Source organism: Cupressus sempervirens, chromosome 10 (assembly GCF_028749045.1).
Source record: "Cupressus sempervirens isolate cs-2001-9-10 chromosome 10, ASM2874904v1, whole genome shotgun sequence".
NCBI classification, from domain to species: Eukaryota; Viridiplantae; Streptophyta; class Pinopsida; order Cupressales; family Cupressaceae; genus Cupressus; species Cupressus sempervirens.
The window spans coordinates 269,385,878-269,395,575 of record NC_143127.1 but is presented as its reverse complement, the minus strand read 5'-3'; positions in this window follow the sequence as shown (position 1 = coordinate 269,395,575).

Genomic DNA, 9,698 nt, shown 5'->3' with positions numbered 1-9,698 from the left:
TAGCTCATCTACAATTGAGAAGAAGGTGGGATTAAAGGTTAGTAATGCTCAACTAGTGAAAAATGATGTTTGTTGTCTGCCTAAGTACAAGATATATAGCGAGATAGTGATGAAGGTTAATTCGTTGGGTGCCTTGTCATCGATCTCACTTAGAGTCATAATAATTAATGATGTTAGGTCATGTTACATGTACAAAGTAGGAGAGGTAGGAGATTATGAATTGAGACTTGCATATGAGAAGTTGTATTACAAGAGAGTGTTGAAGGAATAACATAAACACCTGGGAGAGAAAGGGTTGACTCACACCCTAAATTTACCTAGAAACTTTGAAGGGGAATGAATCAAAATAGTGTTGAGTGAGATCCATGATGTAGAACTGTTGCTATAAAATGGACTAATAAAAATTAGAAAACAAATCATTCATCATGTGACTAGTTACCCTATTATGGATAGGAAGAAAAATATGCGATGCTAAAGCAAAGATGTCACTGAAGAAAACACCCTAGTAGTTTGGAACAAAAGAGGGTTAACAATATCTACCATCATAGAGGCCTAGATTGAGTTTGGTGTGAGTTTTAGAGCACATAAGCTCTATCAATGAAGAAAACCTGATAGTGTTCCTCATGTATTCATGGAATAGGAATAGAATATTGTGAAGAAGGATCAGGCTTATGATCTTTCCAAGCTACAATAACTCAATTATGTAAGAATTTGACAACCATCCCCAAACCTAAAAACACAATGTGTAAGTTTGGATCATTAATTGTCTACATATTTTTATATTTTCAGAATTATTTTTCCTACATTTGGAAATTTTATTTGGGATCAAGGAAGACCAAAAACACATTAAATTAATGAGTTCACTCATTAGTTGGGTGATTATTTTGACAATGTTATGGATGGATATTTTGAGGAGTTCAAATAGAAAATGAAAAAGAGGACAAGGATGCAAAAATAATTGGTAGATAAGTATTATAATTAAGTCTATTTTCTTGTTGACATAGACTATACCTATGTACAAGATTTGATTCCTAGGGTTTCATGGTTAAGACCCTTTCCCTATGTAATCAATATTGATGAGGTGACTATAGTAATTATTGCATTGTTGGTAAAAAAGGTTGACAAAAATGCATAACCATTTGGAAATACGGGGATGCCAAGTTCAAGATCACAATTAACTTGAAGGCTACTAAAATAAACAAGAAAATAGAAAGTATGATTAAGGACATGGAGAAGACTTAGGGTGAAGGTATGGAGAAGGAGATTCCTATAATGCCCTCCCCAAAGATCCTTGGAACACAAGGATAAAACATAGACTGAATAATTTTTTTTCTTAAGATTAGTTGCTTGACAATAGGATAAAGTAACCAAGTGAAATATGAAACATCAAAGCAAGGTGATGAGAATAGGGAATATGGAAAGACCCACATGTTCACCTACACCAGAGGAAGTCTTACATCTACTTCCAAACATCTCCAAGCTCAAAACTACAACTCACAAACCAAGACCATACGAATCATGAGAATATACCAAGGGGATGTTCTCCTTCAATCCCAAAGTAAAAGCTTCTAGCATGGTTAGACATACAAGTCCATATCCACTAATCATATCATAATCAGGAATCATAAGCAGAGACCAACAACAGTCATGTAGAAGATGAGGGATCAAAGCTACATCCACTCAAGTCCATATCCACTAATCATATCATAATCAGGAATCATAAGCAGAGACCAACAACAATCATGTAGAAGATGAGGGATCAAAGCTACATCCACTCATCCACTAGACGCCATGCTGAAAGATTAATGCTAACCCCTAAAATTTGGGTGTATGAAATCCTGAAGCCTTGAAATTTGGTTAAGTCTGAATTTCTGAAGCCTTGAAATTTCCTAGAATCTTTATCTTAAGTTGGAGAGGTCTAGAACCTATCTCAAATGAATCATCACATATATTAAAATATATCTTAAGTATAAGGAATTAAATATATGTAAACAATATATTTTAAACCGTATAGTAACTCTACTGAACTAGGAAGGAGAGCAACCCTAAAGGGTACCCAAAACACCAATCAACTCTCCACCAAAAAGTCCAAAGATACCAACTATTTGCCCAAGTAAGTTTTTGCAAGAAACTAGATGACACTCTACAATAGCCAAGCGATATTTCTTACTATATCTTGGTGATAATTTTTTCCTAGGCGATACTTCTCAGTATGGCTAGGCAATAATTCTCAGTATGATCAGGTGATACTTCACCAATATCATATGATATTTCACACTACTATGGTGCAATACTTTCCTGTATCATACAATCTTTCTCCTTAAGGAATGTAATAATCTTCTAGTATCATCTAATAATGAACCACTGTCACCTAGGATTGAAAAGAAACACCCAAAGAATAATTAGAAGGGAAAAAGTGTTAGAACCTCCACACTAGGGAGTACCAGATCCACTATAATCAAGGCTTGGACACTCAAACACATGAGATGCAAGACACCATACAATAGGAGGGAGAAAACATCTATCTAGCCAAACCATAAGAAAATGTGGAAAGCAACATCTCAGTGTACATATAGGGTGTTACAAGCTAGAGTTGCCATTGCACCAAAAGATTGACCTGTCAATGCCTGATACAACCACTAGACTTATAGAACATAGGAGGCAATTAAGCCATGTCATGAATCTCGAAGGGGAACATTGGAACTTAGTCTAACACATTCATAAAGAAGGAAAGCATAAACATCTAAGCACCAACACAACTAAAACTCATGTGTGGTTCTTCCCAACTACAATAGCATCATAAGACCTCAAAGGCCCTAGCCATCCACTACACGTAACATCCAAAACTACCAAGTAGATAGTCAAAGTTGTATTATGAGGGAGTCACTACTACAAATGAAACTAACATCATAAGAACAAGAAGATCTAACATGCTAATCCATCAAAGTATAGATACTCCAACTAGTAGTGAATCACATCATCTAACCATATGCTATAACATCATAATAAAGGAATGTGTCAAATGAAATTAACATCATCTAAACATGATATCCATACATTCTAATGAAAGCATAAATCATAAATAAACATTCTTTAGAAAAATTGAAATACCAAGTGAACATCATGTAACGCCCCGCTCGGGAACCCAAGAGAAATAAACCTAAAATGTGACAAAGTTTACTGAACTATTTTTAAAAAAAAGTTTAAACAACATCAAGATAACATTAATGCAGAAGCAATATGAACATACACAAAAAATACACATTTGCAATTATAGATATAGTTTCAATTCCTCAAGGGTTTCTTTACGTTGAGTCACATTTAATAATTTTAAATTAATTAGTTTAAGTTCCAAGTACAATGTCTCAAGATCATAAAGGAATAACAGATACATAATCGCATAAGCAATTGCATAAGTATAAACAATACAATGAAAGTACATCCACTAAATAACATCCACTGCAAATGTCACAGGGTATGTGAAAATAGATACAATAAATCAGAATACATGATAACATATATACATCATTTGAAAAGAAGTCTCTAAGATAAGAAATAAGAATGATAAAGGTACATCTTCTGCAACGAATATCCAACAGCTAGCAATGTGAAGGGGGACCCAAATGGTAAGAAGAGACTACCTCCCGACCGCGTGGTTACCTAGTCAGGCTTCCACTCCCACCATGCAGGGAAGATAATGAACGATCCACATACGATAAAACAAACATAAAATATTCCTAGGAAAGGTACCCATAATAGCCAAAACTACCTCAAAGGTAACACATACTACTCAAGAAGATAAAATAATCCAGAAGTAAGAACACTCAATCCAATACCGACACCACATAACCAAACATCATACACAAACCAAGTATAAACCAAATACCAAGATCATAAGATAAAGTCAACGAAAGGTAATCATCTCAAGTCAAAAGCCACATGTCAAAAGTACAACATCCATGAATCATCAATCATCATTAATGAAAGTAAATAACCATAATAAACACATCCGACAATAGATACACCACCAACAATAAGTACACCACCAGAGGTACACAAATCTACAGAGGAGACTCAGGCTACATACTAGGGAGTGTCATCACATGGCTGCTCGAGTTACCCTGGACTGATCGCTTAATAGACCCCGGACCCTCAAGTGTTGAGTTACCCTGGACTGGTTACTTTGAACCCCGGACCCTCAACATCACACATATGGAAAGCAGAAAGCCCTCTCAAGAAGACGAGGCACTCATCCCATTCCCATCCTTAGTCTATACAAGCACTCAAGGCATGGGTGGATCAAATATCTCTAACTTATCTTTTTAGTGCGTTTCCCCCCATAAATTTTAATTACTAGATTATCACTTATTACATAACTTGCATTAGGTTACCCTGGCACTGACCACTTTGGGTCCCAGACCCCTATGCAAGCCACTCCCAAATCACGTACCTAGACAACCTCTCCTAAGCACATAAATCACAGTTGTGTCCCATACCACAACACCCATAAACATCAAACTCGGTTCCTTAACAGGCAACCTGATAATAAGAAGGTTCTCCCATCCAAGTACACATTAAATGCTCCAAAAAGTAAACCTCATAAATATAATCTCAATTTGAATCACAAGACATATCTTGACATCCAGCCATGAAAAATGGTATAAAAGAAATCTCACAAAGCCTCTGGTGTACTCTCTAGACTGGTCGACATCTAAAGGACTCCAAAATCCCAAAGCATAGACCATACAAGCACAAAAATATAGTTTTATAGTTTGAGTTACAAGTAAAGTTTCAGTTTTGTTTTCAATGTACGTTTTCAAGTATACAAGATTCTCAGTATCGCCCTTATAACTTAACCCAATCATTTATTCGAATAAAGTATAGAATTACCCCTAATTGATTTAAATCAATTTTTAGTAATAATTTAGCATAACTATTTACTAAAATTATTACAGCAATACCTATTGATCTTTGAGTAAAATAATTGCGATTTATTAAAAATTAATGTCATTAATTAATAATAAAATCAATTCACATCTTCTTAAATAATTACCATTATTTAACAATCTCAAATAAAATAGCAATTATATTACTATCATTAATTAAATTATTAAATGTTAATAAGATTTATCAATAAAATTATTAACAAATAATAATTTAAATTTAACATAATCTAAACTTAACAATTTAAATTTAATATAATCTAAATTTAATAATTTATATAAAAAAATTAATATAATTTAAATTTAATGATTTAAAAATCATTTAATAAATTAAAATTAATATAATATAAATTTAATAATTTAAAATTTTAATTTAATTAAAATTTAATAATAATAAAATTATAATTAAAAACAAAATTATAAAAAAAAAGCACTTTATATAATAAAGTCGCTGGCTTTTTATAGCCCTGCGGTCAACCTTAAAAAGGTTGCCGCAGGCTTTTAAAAGCCAAACCATGCGGCAGTTTTAATTTAAACCTGCCCCCCCCAATGCAGGTCAGTCACGCGTGGGGGCCACCAATTGCCACCAAGAGGGAATAAGGTAAGTTGGACAAGTTAATTATATTTTTATTTTATTTTTAATTTAAAAACTTTAAACAACGTTTCCCCCAATTTAGTAAATAATATATATCTTAAAATTCTTTTAAAATCAACACCATCTCCTTTTTAATATATATAATTTTAATTTTTTTAAAGTATTATTATGATTTAATAAAAATTAAATTCAAACACTATATATATATATATAATTTTTTTAGTTTTCCATTAATAATATTTTAAATAAATAAATTATTTTTTAATTTTATTTTTAATTAATTAATTTTTAAAAAAATATTTACAATTATAATTTGATCAAGAAAATAATACTAACCATTCGAATTTCAATCTAAAATTTTCATTTCCAAAATCAACCATTTCCAAATTTAAATTTCTCAATCCCATTTAAAATCAAATCCAAATCTCAATTTAATACTAATTTCTTCCCATTGTAGAACGAGGTTTTCTAAATAGTTTTTTTTTAAAAAATTTGGATTCATTGATGAAATCGAATAGCAAAAGATTTAGAATGAAGGGTGGCAAGATTCATACAACAAAGTTTGAGAAAACAATTTTCAACAAGCACGAAGAAGACAGAGATCCAAAAGTATTTCTACAATGATTCACAAACCCTACCTTGATCTGATGCTAACAATCTGGTGAAACCCTTGCTAATCCAAACCCTTCAAAGCTTCCAAAGATTTCTTTGTTCCCCTTCCAAAAGTGTGTTCCCTGAAACCCGTGTCCCCAATAATGACCCGAAAACCCTCTAATATAGAATCTAATTACCTTTTAGGGTTTTTGTCTCCACAACTCTAAAATTATAATTATTTAATATAATTAATTCTTTCATGCACAATTAATTTCCTTTTTAATTAAAATATTATTTTATTATTCCTTTCATGCACGTTAAGTGACTCATTAAATTACTTTATTTAACTTTCCACTTGTCTTCACTTTTAAGTTAATTTAATAACCTTTTAAAATCTCATGCACACTTTCTTAGAATATCTTTATTAAGTTCACATATTTTATCTTTTAATTAATTTTCTATATTTTAAACTCATACACGCATCATGCAAACTTAAATCTTTTTTCATAAATTAATATCTTTTCACTTTCTAATTTATTTTTGAACGTTTAATTTGATAAATATTTATTAACTTAAATAACAATAATAATTAGCATTTATTTAAAAATGAACTCTAAATATATTATTATTAAATTAAATAAATATTATCACGTTCTAAATTTATTCTTAAAACTTTTATCTTCAATTCAATTCTTTATATTTAATTAATTTCTCAATTAATTAAATATAATTAAATATTCAAAATATCATAATAATTTTCCATTAAATTAAATCATTAATTTAATCTATTAATTAGACTTAATTAATAAAAAATTCATCAAAGACTCACAAAACAACATGCGCACAAAAATACTCACGGGTTTTAAAGAGGGTAGACAGTCTGTTACGAGTCCTCCTTGCAGGACAAGTATTATATGCTTATGGCTAGGATTGGACTTGATCATTATCTTCCCATTCTCATCATTTGAGTATTTGTAATAGGGCACGCTCATCCTAGCAATTCAAGGAAGTCGATGCCCGGTATCTACATCTTGCATAAAAGACGAGCATGTACATGTATATAATATATCCAAACTAAACAGACAATGGTGGGGAGTGGTTTATCATGTAGATCTCGACTAGCAGGTGACTACGACTCCCTCCCTTAACCACATCAAACACGTTAGGCAGAAAGATAAAATAAACACGCACACCATACACATGCAAGTATGGGGTAAGTATCGTAAAAATCACAAGTCTAACATCAAATTCGTACATATAATAATGCATCTCTATCAATACAACATAATCATCATTAAAGACATCATGTTAACATTTTTATGAAAGAAACCACATTTACTAACTAGGAATCATCAAAACATCATTAACGTCATGTGAAATGAAATCAACTAAACAATTATAATCGATATATTTGTAATTCAAGACATGAAATAATATCATAACATTGTAAATCCAGTATCTCTAAAACTAATCAAAGCATAAAATCAGCCTAAAAGAATTTGACAATGATATAGAAATGTGAACTAGGGGTAGGCACTACACATCAAGCAACAGTCTCAATTGGAAATAGACTATCTCTATACACCAGTCCCTAACAGTGGTATAGGTAGCTACACCTCCCAACCACATGGAACCTCTAGGCCCACTCTTGTCATGCTAATGGAGATAATGATCCAACCACAAAACACATAAAACAAACATCTATGGCTAACACTCACACTAGACAGTAAAGATGAATGAAACCAAGATCATGAGACAATGCAAGTACAACAGGTCTTAGTTAGACACTCTATGGGTCAACTATGTAGGGGCTATAGTAGAGAGTAATACACTTGGGACTTCCAAGCTAACCTAGTGTGGAAAAACTCTTAAGAGACTCCCTTGGAGGCCATCAAACTAGTGCAAAAATACTCTCAAGGGACTCCCTTGGAGGCCATCATTGAGTGTTCTCGGAATCAAACCATAAGACACTTTCCCTCGGATAAACTATATAGGCCTCTCATTTTATTAACTTAAATTTTATTACCTAGTAATTTAATTAATTATCACTTGTTTGGAGCTTGTTCATGCCAACCCTCTAGGATATAGTCACTAGGTTGCGAGAGAATCCCCTCCATTGCCTAACCTACATACTCATGCTCATCACATGATGAGTGCCCATAGGCATACATATTTCCAACCCAACCCCAATGAACATAACTCCACCAAAATAAAACTGGGAGTTTGGGCCTCACAAGTCAACCAACAAATGCATGTGTGCACATGCTCATGTGTGGTGCACCACCATCACGAAGATCATAAAATAAGGGCTGGATGAGAACACAAGAAACAATAATAGTCAACTGAATACAAGCTCGGGATTAAAGATTCTACATCAATCATAAAGGACAATAAAACCACACATCATGAACTCACTCAACTAGCCTCAATCTAGGAGTATGAATTCTACACAAATTCCAATGATGCAACCAAACCATACACCATGAACTCACTCAACCAACCTCAATATGAGAGTATGGATTCTACACGAATCGTAACATCCATGAAATAACAAGGGTTTGATAAAAAACAATAACACTAGATATAAAATCACTCAATCAAACATAAAGTTGGGAGTACAGATGTGACACACATCCTAATGCAAACATAAAGATGCAATAATGGTTAGATTGACATCCAACAAATAATCTAAATCCATGACCAACACCATGCCAAGAAAACCTAAGAAAACTAGGCGACACGCAAATCAAAGCAAAACAATTGAAAACTCAAAAAATTAAAAATTAAAACCCATTTGATCTTAGGGTACAAAAGCCACAAATATCAAATAAAATATGGGTTTAGAGTCTGTATGCAAAAATGACCAGCATAATGGTGCAAAATTCCAAACCCCCATCCCAAAAAATAGGGAAATGCTCATATCCACCCAACCGAGTACAACTAACATACAAAAATAGAGGGGAATACTAATTCTCAACCTCCTAACAAATGGCTACCAAAGACATAAGAAAAAATAGAGATGAAATAATAAAACATGAGATTCCTACCTCACAACCAAAAGGAAAAATATGAAAACATGAGCAATAAAATAAAAACCCTATGGGAATTGCCAAAACTCATGGTAATCCAATATCTCATGATGATCCCATGCCTGTAGCTCCCACAAAGAACATAAAAGTATTTCCTCATAAATAGGATTTGGACTTTTCTCTCAAATTTCTATTTCAAAAGTTGAGAAGTGACGAATAAAATTCTATACTTACTCACTTTTTTGAGTGAATAATTGATTAGGGTAAATAACTAGGTAACCTAGTTAAACCCTAAACCCACCCAAATGAAAAAAGGCTATTCCAAGTAATTGGAATTCAACTATGGTAAAGCTGCTAGGAATTAAATTAAATAAGATAAAGCCCAAAATTCCCGTAAACCAAAAACTATAGAATTCCTTAAAACTTTCACGATAATTGTGAACCTCTAAATGCATAGACACACTCATAGGTCTAATCACATAATGAAAATGAGTTTGAATTGGTTAAATCATTGGAGGGTTTAATTTAGAATAATTA